At 47.5% G+C, this 17,530-nt stretch overlaps 1 protein-coding gene across 2 annotated transcripts in view; it reads left to right on the forward strand.

The window, feature by feature from the left end:
• Positions 1–17,155: 17,155 nt before the first annotated feature.
• DAAM1 (dishevelled associated activator of morphogenesis 1) overlaps positions 17,156–17,530 on the forward strand; it is a 182,416-nt gene continuing 182,041 nt past the window's right edge. For both annotated transcript variants that reach the window (XM_083517393.1, XM_083517394.1), the window contains exon 1: positions 17,156–17,440. The gene's annotated coding sequence lies outside the window, so the exon portion shown is untranslated. The remainder of the gene's footprint in view (positions 17,441–17,530) is intronic.

Here is a 17,530-nt window from a genome sequence, read left to right on the forward strand (position 1 = left end):
AGTTATTTTAGGCGGGAAACCCTGGGTTGTTGTTGCTACAATGTTGATAGCCGGCTGCCTATAAAAGCAGGCCGGCTGAGGTGTTTGTTGTTCAGTTCTGTCCAGCTTACAATAAAGAGCTCCTCTGGAGAAATCACTGTGTCATCTGCTATGTTCGCCCACAACTTAACTCTTGCGACAAAGGTGGGATTGATGGACATCAGAGCACAGCTAGATGCAGCCACCCTCTGAGCAGAGCTGAATCACTGAGCAAAATCGCTGAACAGAACCAATTCAGAGCTGACTGTTCTGGCTAGAGCACGGTGTCCATCCATCGCCCTTCTCTCCGGCATCGGAATCATGGCTTCACTTGTGCCTCTACCGCCGTTTGCGCCAGCCTCTGAATCATGGGACTCCTACCTCGCTCGGTTCGACTGCTACCTCCAAGCCAACGAGCTGACGCAAGTATCACAGGAGCGTAAGCAGGGCCTATTCCTCAGCCTCTGTGGGCCTGAGGTGTTTGAGACGGCCCGAGCATTGGTTGTGCCTGCAGCAGTCCAGGCAACACCGTGGGACACGATCCAAGAGAAGCTCCGCAACCACTACGCACCAAAGCCGTCCAAGATTGCTGCCCGCCATGCGTTCTACCACCGGAACCAGGCAGAGGGGGAGTCAATCAACAACTACACCACCGCCCTGCGACAGACTGCAATGCACTGCGAGTTCCGAGACTTAGACGATGCCCTGATGGATCGAATCGTCTGCGGGGTCCGGGACATCTGCCATCTGCTATGTTCGCCCACAACTTAACAAAATTTAAACACATAGTGATGCATACAAGCATTTACAATTTTAGTGAATTAAATTACTATACTGAACAGAGATACCACAGATCAAACCTGGGCCTTCTGCATGCTAGCAGATGTTCTACCACTGAGCTGCAGCCCTTCCCTGTTATGTGTTAGGACATGCAAACGTGATTCAAAGGGGGAAACTCTGCCGATTACATCCTTGCAGCAGGCCCCTATTGTTCGACTTGGAAGAACTCTTGTCTCCAGGATTGACAGTGTCTTGGTCAGACCATCCCATGCTTTGCCCTGATGTCCTGATCTCAGAGACAGCAGGACTCAAGCCAGGGTCTGTTATTGCTGGCCGAGCTATCCGGGAGAGGTCAGAGCAGAGAATCAGGTGGCGCTCCAAGGCGGCCATCACATGCGAGTGTGAACTGGGACAACCTTGGGCTCCAGCTGTGCAGCCTGTGTCTGGCAAGCCTTCTGGTGTTAGGCAATAGGGCATGCTGTATAATGTCTCTTTCCTCCTCTGTTAGATATGCATTCCTCCAGCAGAGCACAGGCCAGGGGAGTACAAACGATTTTAGAGAAGTCGCATCGGTTGTGGGAGCTTATCAGGCTGCATTTGGCTATGTCTTATGCCTGCGCATGGAGTAGTGGATAGAGTGTTGGATGGGGACCAGGGAGACCCAGGTTCAAAAACCCCTCCCTCTGCCATGCAATTATACCCTCCAATATTTCTCTGATCGAAATAGGGACATCCTATTCCATAATAGTAGGGACGCGGGTGGCGCTGTGGGTTAAACCACAGAGCCTAGGACTTGCCAATCAGAAGGTCAGCGGTTCGAATCCCCATGACGGGGTGAGCTCCCGTTGCTCGGTCACTGCTCCTGCCAACCTAGCAGTTCAAAAGCATGTCCAAGTGCAAGTAGATAAATAGGTACCACTCTGGCGGGAAGGTAAACGGCGTTTCCGTGCGCTGCTCTGGTTCGCCAGAAGTGGCTTAGTCATGCTGGCCACATGACCTGGAAGCTGTACGCCGGCTCCCTTGGCCAATAAAGCAAGATGAGTGCTGCAACCCCAGAGTCGGTCACGACTGGACCCAATGGTCAGGGGTCCCTTTACCTTTACCTTTACCTATTCCATAATAAGAGCAAGAGTAAGAATAAGAGTAAGAATACTCTTAGAACATCAGACTGGGTTGCTCCAGCCACTCCAGACAGCTTCCAACATACATAAAAACATAATAAAACATTTAACATTTTCCCTATACAGGGCTGCCTTCAGATGTCTTCTGAAGGTTGTATAGTTACTTATCTCCTTGGCTTGGGGAATTGCATAACTCCAAACCCTCCAACATTCCTCTGATGAAAATAGGGACATCCTAAGGAAAAGCGGGGCTTTCTGAGATCAAATCAGAAACCAGGACGGCTTCTGTAAATACAAGACTGCCCCTGGAAAATAGGGACACTTGGAACTGTGTAGATGGGCCTGAGCTAGTCAATCTCTCTCTCTCTCTTTCTCTCTCTCGGGGCGTAACCTGACTTCCCAGCGAGAAGAAAATGGAAGACATTGCACCCTGCATGTTTGCCACCTTGAGCTCCTGCTAGGTAGATACCCATGCAAGTCAACTGGCAAAATCTGCAGCTCTGACACTGTGTGATCCCATTGCACCATCTCTGTCGTGATGGCCACTTACTTTAAAAGATTATTAGACCAGTTCATGGAGGAAAGGCTGTCAATGGCAACTTGTAACAATGCCTAGGTTCTCCCTCCATGGTCAAAGGTATTATGCCTCTGAATGCCAGTTTCTGGGAATCGCAGGTGGGCAGAGTACTGTTGCGCTCAGACCCTGCTTGCGGGTTTCCCATAGGCGCCAAGTTGGCCACTGTGAGAGCAAGATGCTGGACAAGACAGTCCATTGGCCAGATTCAGCAGGGCTTCTCTTGCAGTTCCTGGATATCTTTCTGGGTTCCAAGAAGCTGTTGTGGGCATCATACAACTCTGCAACAAAGCACATGTCACAACCTATTTTGTTGGTGAAATATACTCGGAGTCGAGAGTGGATTTCATGCTCTTTATTCAGCTCATAGTGGTGAGGAGGAATGGAAGTTCCCCAGAATGTCTGCTTTATATACATTATTTACACAATGGGCCCCACGTGATTGGCTAATTGCGGGATTCTTCTGTAGGCCAATCAGGTTGCGGATTCACTTCCACCTGGATTTGGATTGGGTGGCTCCTGTGAACCAATAAGACTGCTGCATTCCGGATCCTATTGTTCTAGGACCAATCAGACTGCTGCATTTTGGATCCTATTCAACTCAGTACATAACACCTGGTGATGATGCTTCTTCTCAAGCCTAATTTCAGTGGGAGAGAGGACTGGGGACTCCCCATGGAACAGGGAAGGTCTCTTCATCCACTTGTGTGCAGAGGCCCCATGTTGACCATCCCTGCCTTAATACACATCCCGACTGAGGCGGCAGAGCAAGGCAGGAGCAGTCAGAAGACCTTAGGAAGCTGCCTTATAATACCCAAACAGACCATTGGTCCCTCCAGCTCAGAACTGTTGACGCTACCTGGAAGCAGCTCTCTCTGTGGCCGGAGGCAGGATTCTGTCCCAGTCTTTCCTGGAGATGCCAGGGATTGAACCAGGATGCTAGGCATGTGGTCCACCAATCTGGACAACCTGACCCAGGGAAATTCCACAAGAAATTCAAGGGCATCACACGAAGAGTGAGTCCTGCTCAGAGGGCAGCTTGTGTGACGTGTTATCATGGAAAGAGTAGACATTTTTGAAAGGTTGCTCATAGTTGACCTATTGATCACAATCTCCCCAGGGCACTTAACTGGCTGACATTCCTCAGATTAGCCTAATCCGTCCAGCTGTTGCAAGGGTGCCTCCCTAGGCAGCAAGAAGAAAGAAGCAGCCAATTAAGTGGCAAAAGCCTCTTCCCAGGCTAGCGCAGTGGGAATTCTGCCAGTAGCTTTGGCAAGAGCAGGACCTCAGCCCTTTCCAGAGAAACATCTGCGGCACTTGGTCAGAGCCCAGCTTCTTGAATGAAGCGGCAGCAGTTGGCTTCTCTTGATCACGAAATATTATTTTAGCGTAAGCCAGAAACCTGGGTAACCACTGGCTTCTTGGTAGGCCGCTAACACATCCTTCCACAAACCTGTGTAACCACCAGCTTCTTGCAGACCCTCCAAGTGTTCCTAATTCCCAGGAACAGCACCCTATTTTCAGGAGCTATCCCGGTTTCTGATCTGATCCCGGAATGTCTTGCTTTTCCATAGGACGTCCCTATCTTCATAGGAGAACCAATGGATTCAAGTTGCAAGAAAGGAGATTCCGAGTAAACATCAGGAAGAACTTTCTGACCCTAAGAGATGTTTGGTAGTGGAGCTGTCTCCCTCAGGAGGTGGTGGGCTCTCCTTCCTTGGAGGTTTTTAACCAGAGGATGGATGGCCATCTGTCTTGGATGCTTCAGTTGAGATTCCTGCATTGTGGGGGGTTGGACTAGATGATCCTTGGGACTCCTTCCAGCTCTGCAGTTATGTCACTCCTTTGTGTTGGGCACAAATTTAATAAACAAACATCAAATTCAGTCTTCATATCCCTTTATCTGCACACTACATTGTAGATAGCCCTGACAGCAAAAGGCAGGACGTAAATAAATATGTATTGTCTCCTAAAATGCATGGGGGGTGGTGGATGTTGAGTGCACTTTAAAGTATTCTGGGATGGAGAGGATGGGATCTGGCCTAACTTCAAATCTACACTCACGCATGAAGCTCCCTGTGAGGGGAGGGGAGAGGGGGTGTTTAATAAATAAGTCTCAGTTTCTCAGTCTTGCTTACCTTAGAAGGCTTTTGTGCAGATGAATTAGATGGGAACGATAACATCCCTTCCAATGCCACAGAAACTATGAATAGAATAGAACAATAAATGCTTTGAGAATAAGCTACTCTCAGAGGCGAGCAAAGCCATTGGTAGGCAACTCTCCTTTGTAACGTTTATGTAGCTTGAGTTATGCATAGCGATTCATGTATATTTATGGGGTTTTTCCTCAATGTGAGCACGTGGTACAGCCCTCCTGGGGCTTCCGACTCTTTAGGATGCAGGTTAGTATGTCAGAGGGAAGTGCTGGCTGCAACACATGATTTTCCTAAATAACTTTAGAAGCTCTTAGATTGGAACGAGCTCTTAGAAAGGACGCACTTGGCTGCCACCCAATTCGACAGCACAGCGTGGAGTTCTGCCCTGCCTTTGGTCCAATACAGTGGTACCTTGGGTTAAGTACTTAATTTGTTCCGGAGGTCCGTACTTAACCTGAAACTGTTCTTAACCTGAAGCACCACTTTAGCTAATGGGACCTCCTGCTGCCGCCGCGCCGCCCGAGCACAATTTCTGTTCTCATCCTGAAGCAAAGTTCTTAACCCGAGGTACTATTTCTGGGTTAGCGGAGTCTGTAACCTGAAGCGTCTGTAACCTGGTCCATGGGGTCACAAAGAGTCGGACACGACTAAACGACTAAACAACAACATTATTCTCTAATCTGTATTTTATATCAATCCATATTGTCCATTATATTTGTTACATTACAAGTGAGATTAAAATCCTGCTAATGTTTTCATCTGCTTGCAATGGTCTCTTAAATAGATTATAATTTTTTCTCATTCTTTTGAAAAGTTTTTTTTGTCCTCTTTAGCTAATGGGACCTCCTGCTGCCGCCGCGCCGCCCGAGCACAATTTCTGTTCTCATCCTGAAGCAAAGTTCTTAACCTGAAGCACTATTTCTGGGTTAGCGGGGTCTGTAACCTGAAGCGTATGTAACCCGAGGTACCACTGTATTTTCACCAATGATGTTGTGGGACAAGGATGGAATGAAGCACCCTTACATAATCTCCCAGGGTACTACATGAGGCTGGATGAACATCGCCCGGCTGTGGGGCGTGAAGGCCGCTCCCTGCAAGGCCCTTTCCCCCTGGCCTAGGGGCAGGGCCCACCATCACCAGCCCCACGGAAGAGGCTCCTCATGAGGCCGGAGGAACATCGCCCAGCTGTGGGGCATGAAGGCTGCTTCCTGCAAGGCCCTTTCCCCCTGGCCTAGGGGGTGAGGCCCACACTCACCAGCCCTACTATGTTAAATATGTATTCTGTAGTTGACCTACTTTGTAATGTTTTATTTTGAAATCTTTAAGATAATATTTTAGTTTTCTGTTATGTTGCTTTGACTGTATACTCTACTTTCTTCAGATTGTTTTATCTATGCTTTATTGATTTAATATGCTATAAACCACTTTGAGATTTTTCTTTAAAATATAAAGCAGTATAGAAATTTTAAAAATATAATATAAATAAAAAAAATGCCAATCCACTGCACCCCAAAGTAATCTGAGAGAGAAACTCGCCAAATAGTTTTCCAGTCACGTAGTGGGGTAGGAGAGCTGGGGGGTGAAATCACATCTGGCAACCAATGTACCCCTTTGGATTCAAAGAATACATGGGTAAAGGTAAAGGGACCCCTGACTGTTAGGACGACTCTGGGGTTGCGGCACTCATCTCGCTTTATTGGCCGAGGGAGCCGGCGTACAGCTTCCGGGTCATGTGGCCAGCATGACTAAGCCGCTTCTAGCGAACCAGAGCAGCACGTGGAAACGCCGTTTACCTTCCCGCTGGAGTGGTACCTATTTATCTACTTGCATTTTGACGTGCTTTCGAACTGCTTTGTTGGCAGGAGCAGGGACCGAGCAACAGGAGCTCACCCCGTCGCGGAGATTTGAACCGCGACCTTCTGATCGGCAAGGCCAAGGCTCAGTGGTTTAGACCACAGTGTCACCCACCTAGAGGAGTCTAAAATGCCTGGGACACAAATGTTCATGGCCCTCTAGCAGCTACGGTGACTCTTTTTCAAGAAGTCATGTTTTGAAATTAACTCTGGAAGTGTATACAGTGGTACCTCGGGTTAAGTACTTAATTAGTTCCAGAGGTCCGTTCTTAATCTGAAGCACCACTTTAGCTAATGGGGCCTCCTGCTGCTGCCGCGCCACCACCGCGCGATTTCTGTTCTCATCCTGAAGCAAAGTTCTTAACCCGAGGTACTATTTCTGGGTTAGCAGATTCTGTAACCTGAAGCATATGTAATCTGAAGCGTATGTAACCCGAGGTACCACTGTACTTGATTCTGACCAAACAACCCCTCCTATGTATATTTTGCTCTAGGAGGCTTAGTGTAAGAGATGCCCTGGGTGACCTATGGCCAGTCACCATCTCTTAACCTGACCTACATCACAGGGTTGTTGTGAGGTTGAAATGGGGACGAGGAGAGCCATATACACCATCTTGAGGTCCTTGGAAGATAAGGGTGGTATATAAAGGTAATAAAGAATAAAATAAGAATGTGAGGAACTAACCACGTAACACTCACTCTGTCTGTCTCTCTCAAACTGTCAAAGAAAGATTTGATCAGCTTATCATTCCAGGCGTTTGAATGAATGAACTAAAGTGGACTTCCTGTTTGAATCATGGGTCTGGCGGGCAAAGAGGAAGCAGCAGTTAGGATTTAATCCGTAGGCTGTGCGTATGTCATTATGAGAATGAAAGCAAGAAGACAGTGCTCACTCCACAGCCAAAGAAATTCTGTCGACGGATACATTTGCCTTCACCCATGACAGTCCTGGGTTGCCAGAGAGAACCCATGATCCAGAAACAGAAATCAGGCTTCAGAAGCAATATCCCTGAATGGAATGCGGTTAGTCTCTACACAATGGATTTTGACCAAGTAGATATCATATGGTCTCATCTGATTCGCATCTCAATTGTCTTTTAAAGCCATTCAAGTTGGCCATCACTGCCTGCAGTGGGAGCGTGTTCCGTAGTTTACGATTTGAAATCACATGGTTACATGACTAACATTAAAACATGTTACAGTCAGAAGAATAGGGCAGATCCTAAAACATATCTCTCAGGTGTCAACGGCCAGGGAAATAAGAATAAGAATAAGAATAAGAATAAGAATAAGAATAAGAATAAGAATAAGAATAAGAATAAGAATATCTTTATTGTCATTGCCAGCATGTGCCAAAAACTAAACAATGAAAGTGCCGGATGCACCCTGAATAATGAATTTTGTTTTAAGGTGAGTGAATTAAAAAAGTAGTCACAAGATCAGGGATGAAGAATAGTTGTTGGACTCCAGGTCCCATCATCCCTGGGGGCTGAAGAGAGCTGTAGCGCAAAACGCCTGCAAACCCTCCAACATTTCTCCAGTGAAAATAGGGACGTCCTCAGGAAAAACATGACATTCCGGGATCAAATCAGAAACCAGGACGGCATCTGTAAATCCAGGACTGTCCTTGGAAAACAAGAACACTTGGAGGGTCTTCATGTAAGGTGAGGGAAACAGGAGGGAAAGAAGACTAGGGAGAAAAGGCGGCCGTGATTTCAAGCATAGTGAAGCAGTTGGGAGTGTGCTCTTCCCTCGAATGCAGTGATTGAACGGCACTTCAGTGCCCGGCTGAGCTCTCTGAGAGAGTCTGAGGGGCTTCAGTCTCCTCTGATGATAATTGGAGTGTATTTATGGAACTGGAGAGATTCTCTTTGGCTGGGCGCCAACAACAGTTTTCCTGATGAATAATTGGCCCGATAAGCATGTCTTTTTAAAAAAAGAAACCACCACCATCCACAAAACCATTAACTCACATTGGGAGCGGCTTGGATCCTGAGTTAATATCCCTACTCCTTCCTTCATTTTGCCGCACCGAACTCTAGGCTTCTAGTTAAGTGACAATGCAATGCTGTGGCTTCATTTCCCCAGGGAGCCTTGCCTGACACCTTCATTGAGCACCTTTTAAAATGTGCTGGGGAGGGGAGGTTATTGGATTGTTTTGTTTTTGTTTTTATTAAGTCTTTTTGTGTTTTTATATTGTGATTTTATGTTGTAATCGCCCTGAGACCTGTGGGTATAGAGCGGTATACAGATTTAATAATAATAATAATATTATTATTATAAAGTAATATTTATTAAAGTTTCACAGAACAATCAAAAACTTCAAAGTCCAAACACAAAATACAAAAGCCAAGCAAAATTATAAAAGCAGAAAAAAGAAGTACAAAGCAAAACACATAAAAAGTACACAGCAATAAACAGTCAACAAAATATAAAAAATATAATAATAATAATAATAATAATAATAATAATAATAATAATAATAATAATAATAATGCACTTGAGTCTAAGCAGACTGTGCTAAGTTTTATTCACAAAGTGAATGGGCTGGGAGGTTCATGTTGCTGATTGTCATTTTGAGACACATATCAGCTTCCGTCTGGGAAGCGCTAATCAGAGACCATGAAAGTTTCCACCTTGGCTTATGTAGTGCCACAGCACAAGCCCATTTGTTTGGTGGCAGTGAACCCTCCGAGTCGTCTTGGCATGAGAGAATGCCAAGAGACAACCGCGTCAAAGCACTGAGAAAAAGCCATTGAGACGGTTGGGCAGGCGCTTAAATCTCAGGTTATTAATGGCTTCCGATGTCATTAGCAAGACAGTGAATTCCGTACATCCCATTATTGCTCCTCTGAGTCATTTGGTCTCTGCAGGTTTAAGCTGTTTACAGAAAGGAAGCAGTAAAAAGAATTGCACCACCGACAATGCCTGTGATGGACAGCCCTCGTGTTCCATTCAGGCCCTCCAAAGTCCTTTACAGCAAATTCGGTTCCTGGATTTGCATGATGAGAGCCCAGGAAAAATGCAGAAGGGATCTAGCATCCCACAAAATTACGCTGATAGCGTGCTTCCTTTATCTCTGACACTTGACCTTTTGTTCAAAAGATTCGGCGGACTGATCTCTGGCTTTTCTCCACCCCACCTCTGTCTGTGCCCAAGCAAGAGTTTGCATTCTGGGATAAAAGTGTGTCGGAGACTGGGGCTACAATAACATCTGGACCCTGTGTCAGGTTGCAGGCCCCAGGGAGCATTCACGGGACAGGGAGACATGGGAAGGGCGCAGCCCAAGCATGGGTGCTGTCACAGAACCAGGTTCATGTGGACACGGGTTGTACTATGATCTAAACCACTGAGCCTCTTGGGCTTGCTAATCAGAAGGTCAGCGGTTCAGATCCTCGCGATGGGGTGAGCTCCCGTTGCTCTGTCCCAGTTCCTGCCAACCTACCAGTTTGAAAGCACACCAGTCAGGCTGGTTTGCAGAAGCCAGCCCAGGAATTCCCTGTCTGGCACAGCTCTGCAGTTTGTACTCTCATCCAAATACAAGCGGGTACTTGGACGCAGGTGGCGCTGTGGTCTAAAGCACTGAGCCTCTTGGGCTTGCCGATCTTGGATGGAGTGAGCTCCAGTTGCTTTGTCCCAGCTCCTGCCAACCTGGCAGTTCGAAAGCACACCAGTGCAAGTAGATAAATAGGTACCACTGCAACGGGAAGGTAAACGGTGTTTCCATGCGCTCTGGCTTCCGTCACAGTGTTTCCGTTGCACTAGAAGCAGTTTAGTCCTGCTGCCCACATGACCTGGAAAGCTGTCTGTGGACAAACGCCGGCTCCCTCGGCCTGACAGCGAGATGAGCGTCGCAATCCCATAGTCCCCTTTGACTGGACTTAACCGTCCAGGGGTCATTTACCTTTACCTTTTCCATCCATATCCCAATTAATTAAGAATATTTCTTGCCCCAAAATGAAAAGAATAAGAAGTCCCAACAAAAGAAGAATGGATTCAAAAACTTTTGGACTATGCAGAAATGGTGAAACTTACCGGAAAAATAAGAAATCAAGATGACAAACTTTTTATAAAAGAATGGAAATGGTTTATGGAATATTTACAAGCAAATAGTAAACAGATAAGAATATTGGCATGATTATTAGAACAACCTGCAGTTTCATAAGAGTATATATTTAAAGTAGATGAATAAATGAGCAAATTAAGTTAATTTGGATACGCAGAAAATATTAAAAATAAGTTTAAGGAACCGCAGAAAGAGGGGGAAGGAAGTCAAGTTTAGAAATGTTAAAATTATTGTAAAATTATTGAAATGTATAAAACTGAAAAGAATCATAGAATCATAGAGTTGGAAGAGACCACAAGGGCCATCGAGCCAACCCCCTGCCAAGCAGGAAACACCATCAGAGCACTCCTGACATATGGTTGTCAAGCCTCTGCTTAAAGACCTCCAAAGTAGGAGACTCCACCACACTCCTTGGCAGCAATTTCCACTGTCGAACAGCTCTTACTGTCAGGAAGTTCTTCCTAATGTTTAGGTGCAATCTTCTTTCTTGTAGTTTGAATCCATTGCTCCGTGTCCGCTTCTCTGGAGCAGCAGAAAACAACCTTTCTCCCTCCTCTATGTGACATCCTTTTATATATTTGAACATGGCTATCATATCACCCCTTAACCTCCTCTTCAACAATGCCCATTTACACCACAAAGAACTCATAACCCACCTACTTTCAGCAGCCAGAAACACCATAACCAGACACTGGAGAGACCTGTCAAGAGTAAGTATGGACCAATGGTACCAAATAGTATGGGAAACAGCCCTACTAGAAAAATTAACTAATAAATTGAAACTGACACAGGGACAAATAGAAGAAGACGCCTTCACCCCGGTATCGCTCCCGTTTATCACGTACAGAGCCCAACAATGACAAAAATCCGCCAACAGCATACAAATCAATATGGCTAACCTGATCCAAAACACCCACCCACCTCACTCACACACGAAAACAAAGATCACCACAGCCAACCACAAACAAATAATCACACCCTAGGCCAACCCCAACCTCTCTCACCACCAAAGGAACACAAGTGAACAACACAAGCACGCTGACACCAAACTCTACATACATTAAGCATAATAGAAACACCGCTACCCGACCCCACCCCCATCCATCTCCCCTTCCTCCACCCCCCTTTCTTTTTTTCCTTTTTTTTTCTTCTTCTCCCCCTAATGCCTCAACAAATGAAACGGATTTGTAAAAATGTTACATGGGGGGGGGGGGGAATACAAGGCATTACACTTACACTGTAAACAAGAAAACCCTTAATAAAATACTTTTAAAAAATAATGTATAAAACTGAAAATCATTTTTCATATGTATGAGAGAGAAACATCTGCAGGGCCACAGATTCCCCATCCTTTTATTACAGAGGCTATTGCGGTGCTCTCCCTTAGCCCCAGTTAGGTGGCAGAACGCAGGGTGAATTGCCGCCTCCTACCCTTCTGCTCAAGGGATGCGGGTGGCGCTGTGGGTTAAACCACAGAGCCTCGGACTTGCCGATCAGAAGGTCGGCGGTTCGAATCCCCGCGACGGGGTGAGCTCCCGTTGCTCGGTCCCTGCTCCTGCCAACCTAGCAGTTCGAAAGCACGTCAAAGTGCAAGTAGATAAATAGGTACCGCTCTGGCGGGAAGGTAAACGGCGTTTCCGTGCTCTGCTCTGGTTCACCAGAAGTGGCTTAGTCATGCTGGCCACATGACCCGGAAGCTGTATGCCGGCTCCCTCGGCCAGTAAAGCAAGATGAGCGCTGCAACCCCAGAGTCGTCCGTGACTGGACGTAACGGTCAGGGGTCCCTTTACCCTTTACCTTTACCCCTCTGCTCACCAGTCTGAGATGTGCCCGCAACTTGGTTCCCAGTATAACTAGCTCTTTAGCGGGCAGCGGCCTCCCTCTACCTGGTCCCTCTAGATTCTTTTGCTTCCCATTCCCATCAGCCTCATCCAGCATGCCAACCGTCAGAGAGGATGGCGGCTGGAGGCTACAAAACTGGGAATCTATCAACCTTCCAATATCCATTACCCTCCGATTAACCTCCAAAAAAGGTATAAACAATCCAAGAGGCTGAAATGCATTAAACGATGTTTGCGTCTTGATTGATTGCCATGCGCCACTCCTAATTAGCTGACAAGGTTGTCCAAGAAGATATTTGTTTCACGTTAAGGGTCTCTTAATTTCCTTCAGCTCACTTATGTTTGAGTCTGGGAGAGCTGGGAAACTAACCATCATCTCTCTCTTCGGTGGGTGGCAATCGCTTGCTAATCAGCTCACCTGTTCGTAGCACAAAAATGCCAAATCGTTCCTGCTCATCCGCAGCATGTTGCTTTCAGTCTAGCTCCTGCCATCCAAAAGTGTGGGTGTGGTTATTTCATTTTGTCCTGTGAACTGCCCTGAGACCTGCAGTTATAGGGCAGTACAGTCAAAGCTCATGTTATGCTTCATGTTACATTTTCTTCAGGTTGCGTCCTGCGGTGACCCGGAAGTACTGGAAAGGGTTACGTCTGGCTTTTGCTGCTCGCTCATGCACAGTAGCGCTAAATCGCGCTTTGTGCATGCGCACAAGCACCAAATGATGCCACGCACCTACGCAGATACGGCGCTTCAGGTTGTGTTCTTTTCATGTTGTGAACGGGCCTCCGGAACGGATCCTGTTCTTAACCAGATGTACCACTGTACTGCAGAGCTGTGCCAGACAGGGAATTCCTGGGCTGGCTGCTGCAAACCAGCCTGGCTGACTTAGTGAAGAGCAAATATGTTAACATGACAAAAGGTGTTGATGGGCTACCGGGGAGAGGAATCCTTTATCCTGGGGAGTGAGATGTTAGCAAGATGAAGGGTTGTGTGTTTGAGGGGACAGGAAAAGGGAGCTTTCCAGCAAGGGGTGCTGGGAAGAAGGAGAAAGACTGGGATCCATATTGGAAAGGCTGGCCAATGACGTTCTTGCCGAGGACGTTGGAAATCTAGTACGCAGTCAAGAAGGTGGTGTGGTGGATTAACAGCTGGCACCCCTGGGTCAAATCCAGCCTTTGGGAGGACACTGCCTGTCCTATTGCTGATCTAGAGGCAAAAGTGTGCGAGGAAGGAACAATGAGGGCAGTCATGGAACTTGACAGCTGTCCACCTTGGGTAGCCCATGTGCAGACTTGCCCTGCCAACGTAGACAATAAGCTCATTGGGGAAAACAGTTACCGGTAATTCCGCTCTCTTAAGAAGCTGCAGGAAGGGAGGTGCTCTTTTCTGCAGACGTCTTGGTCAAAGTTTCCTTAGTGTTTCCCTCCATGGCTTCCTCCAGCAACCTGAGTGTCTCTGCTTAGTTCCGTCACAGCAATCTGCTCCTCCTCCTCCTACTGCTGATGAAGCAGCTTCATTAATGTGACCCCAAAATTCCAGATCGCCCCCCAAACTGATGCCAAAGTTTTTTGCCAACTTGTGACCCTGATTTGCTGTGCCAGTTACTTGGTTTGGGGGAAAGTGGCACAAAACTTGGCCTTTGTGGCACAAAATGGGTACTAAACTTTGGCATCAGTTTGCGGGGGATCCGGAATTTCGGGGTCACACATTAATGAAGCTTTCAGATGCCCCAAGAATAGAATAAGTTGTTGGCAAGGGCTTTAGGGTCATCCCAAAGCCTTGCCTTGGCACAGACTGAAGCTGCAGACAGTTGCTTTGATCTTCAGAGCTTGGTTTGCTTTCAAGATACGTCATTAATTTCCCTGCGTGGATGAAGTGCCCGTCCACACAGCCTTATCTTATCTAAATAGGTTGTTACAGCAGACGTTGCACTCCAGTCGCTTGGGATGGGGCGTTAGGAGAAAGGAGGAGGGAAAAGGGTGCTGACTTAAGCGAAACGCACTGGGAAAGAGCAATTTGCAAAATGCAGAGCGACATGCAGGGAACATTGCAGGTTAAGGAAGCTGACTAGGAACACTTAAATCACCAAGCTGACAACTATTCCTCTCAAGGCCAGGGCTATAGGAAAGGTCTCAGCTTGTACCTACATTGGTTGGCATCCATCTGTCTCGGGAGACAATGGAATGGTGCACCTTCAGGGTGTTGAAGAGTTACAGCTCCTTCTGTGGCCGTAGAGACCAATACAGGAGAGACATGTTTTGTGGCAGCTGGGGCAGATGAAGGCATCCTGTTGGGCTGCTGCAGAAGCACCACGGCATTTATTCTCTCTGTGTTCCTCCCAGAGGTAGAGCTGGGAGATATATCAGTATATAAGGGTCTCTTCTGACTCTGTGATTCTGTGATAAAGGGCACATTGTGATCCTTGTAATTTGTCTCATCTCCAGACACATGGGAAAATGCATCGTATTTTTGTTCCACTTTTTAAAAAAGTGCTTTTAATAGTCAAAGACTCTTGCAGCAGGACCCAGATTTAAAAAATCTAGCATGTCTTTGCAGCAGAGAGCAGTGGTGTTGGTTTGGGAGGTGGACGCCCCCTTTAGACTCATTTTCCACAGCAAGAAAGAGATGCTAATTCGAGCGAAGTTTTCCGCAATTAAGAGGAAAATGAGAACACCCCGCTGCTTGCGTGATTTAGAATGCAGTTATTACTACAACAGCTGACAGGCCTGTCTCCCTGACATGAGAAACTGCAAAGGCTGTGGGTTTCACTGTGTTATTTCTAGTGAATGGCCCTGTTATTTTGCCCGATTAGCCTAGTGAACTGTGCACCATAGTTTGATCTAACCCCAAGTTTTACATTGTTGTTGTCGCCCTCGATTCTCCACTCCGCCCCCCCCTGCCCAATTATGCAATAGACTAGGAGAACTGGAGTGAAAAAGGGCTTTTCTTTTACAAGCCGTCCCTACTACTAGAGTGGATGCATAGTAAAATCCACCCCCTCTATCCACTGAAAGCAAATTCAGGTGCTTTTCACACAGAGAGACACAATCTCCACTGCCATGTGTCTTCTAAAACTATACAACTTAAATGATTTTTTTGACCAGTGCACGATAATAAATAATAATAATAATAATAATAATAATAATAATAATAATAATAATTTATTTCTACCCCACCCATCTGGCTGGGTTTCCCCAGCCACTCACTTGCAGGCATGAAAGGCTTTAATACCAAACCAGATTCTCTCTCTCTCTAATATACACACCACACCAAACATCCATTCAGCCTACCTGATGGAAATCAAAAGCTCGTTCCCAGTTTTGTGACATTTTAGATAGTTACAGCAAAGGGACTCTGGATTTTTGCAAAATAAAAAAGAGGCAGTTCAACGCTTAGTTGTAGAATTGTGGAACTGTAGAGTTGGAAGGGACCCCCAAGGGTCATCTAGTCCAACCTCCTGCGGCAGGATTCAGAATCTTTTGTCCAACGTGGGGCTCGAACCCACAACCCTGAGATTAAGAGTCTCATGTTGCAACAACTGAGCTATTTATGAATGTTAATAATGTCACCTACCTTTTCCTTTACTTGTTCCCAGTACGTTTCTAAGCATAGTTCAAAGTGTTGGCGCTGACCTTTAAAGCCCTTAATGACTTTGGCCCAGTATACCTGAAGGAGCGTCTCCACCCCCATCGTTCAGCCTGGACACTGAGGTCCAGCGCCGAGGGCCTTCTGGCAGTTCCCTCCCTGTGAGAAGTGAGGTTACAGGAAACCAGGCAGAGGGCCTTCTCGGTAGTGGCACCCGCCCTGCGGAACGCCCTCCCATCAAATGTCAAGGAAATAAATGGCCTTGGCCCAGTATACCTGAAGGAGCGTCTCCAACCCCCATTGTTCAGCCCAGACACTGAGGTCCAGCTCCGAGGGCCTTCTGGCAGTTCCCTCACTGCGAGAAGTAAAGTTACAGGGAACCAGGCAGAGGGCCTTCTTGGTAGTGGCACCCGCCTTGTGGAATGCCCTCCTTTCAAATGTCAGGGATATCAAGAATTACATAACACTTAGAAATCATATGAAGGCAGCCCTGTTCAGGGAAGTTTTTAATGTCTGACATTTTATTACTTTTTTATATTTTGCTGGAAGCCACCCAGCGTGGCTGGGGGGTGGGGTGTTGCGGTGCCGTCCCCTTTGAGCAGCAGGGCACTGGGGGCTGTGCAGTGGAGGTGGCGGGCAGCAGGGCGATTGCAGCTGTGTGGCGGAGGTCAGTGGCCAAAGTTTTTATTTTTCCCCTGCAGCTAAAAAAATCTAAACAACTCTGAGTGGGTGCTCCCCCTAATAAAAGGTCAACAAGTTCCGGCATCCCCTTTTCTAGAAAAGAAGAAGCGCTGTTGGACACAGTATTCCAGTTGTGGTCTGAAATTCATTTTGTTAGCTTGGACCCAGGTCTCCAAGCTGTTCAGGTCATCTGGGTTCCTGATCCTGTCTTCCGTGACACTGACTACCCCTCCCAGTTTGGTGTCAAATCGCCTCCTTTGCTGACCGAAACGAAACTCCCCGTTTTGATTTTTGGGGAAAAGTCAGCCAAGCTACAGCAGCAGCAGCTGGTGTTTGGTGGAGAGGGAGGGAGGGAGATCGCGCCGTGCTTCCTGGGAAACGTAGTCCTTCTCGGAACGCCGCGCGTGCCCAAGGATCCCGTCCTCGGACTCCATCTCCCGGCGGCGCGCGGGGCGGCAGGCAGGCGGGAGCGCGCGGGGGGCGGGCGGGTTGGTAGGAGCGGCTTGCTCCGCGCGAGCCTCCCTTTACGCACAGCCGGAGACTCGCATTGTATCCTATCGGGCCAAAAGGGGATGATGTCACCTGCGGGCTGGTAAGGCGAGGGGAGGCAGGCGCTGCTGCCGTTGCTGGTGGCGGCGGCAGGAGGAGGAGGAGGAGGAAGCGAGATCGAGCCTGGTTCCCGGGCTCCTTTTGTAAGCAGCCGGGGACAGAAGGATCAGAAGCAGCCGGAGCGGGCTTCGCCTCCTCCGGGATGGAGCGAGCGCCAGGTAAGCCTCTCCTGCGCCTCTCGCCATTCATCGGACGCGCCGCTCGCTTGGAGAGCCGGGCCGGGCTCTGCGTTTTTACGCACGGGGCCG

This window comes from Podarcis liolepis, assembly GCF_965112155.1.
Source record: "Podarcis liolepis genome assembly, chromosome: 1".
NCBI classification, from domain to species: Eukaryota; Metazoa; Chordata; class Lepidosauria; order Squamata; family Lacertidae; genus Podarcis; species Podarcis liolepis.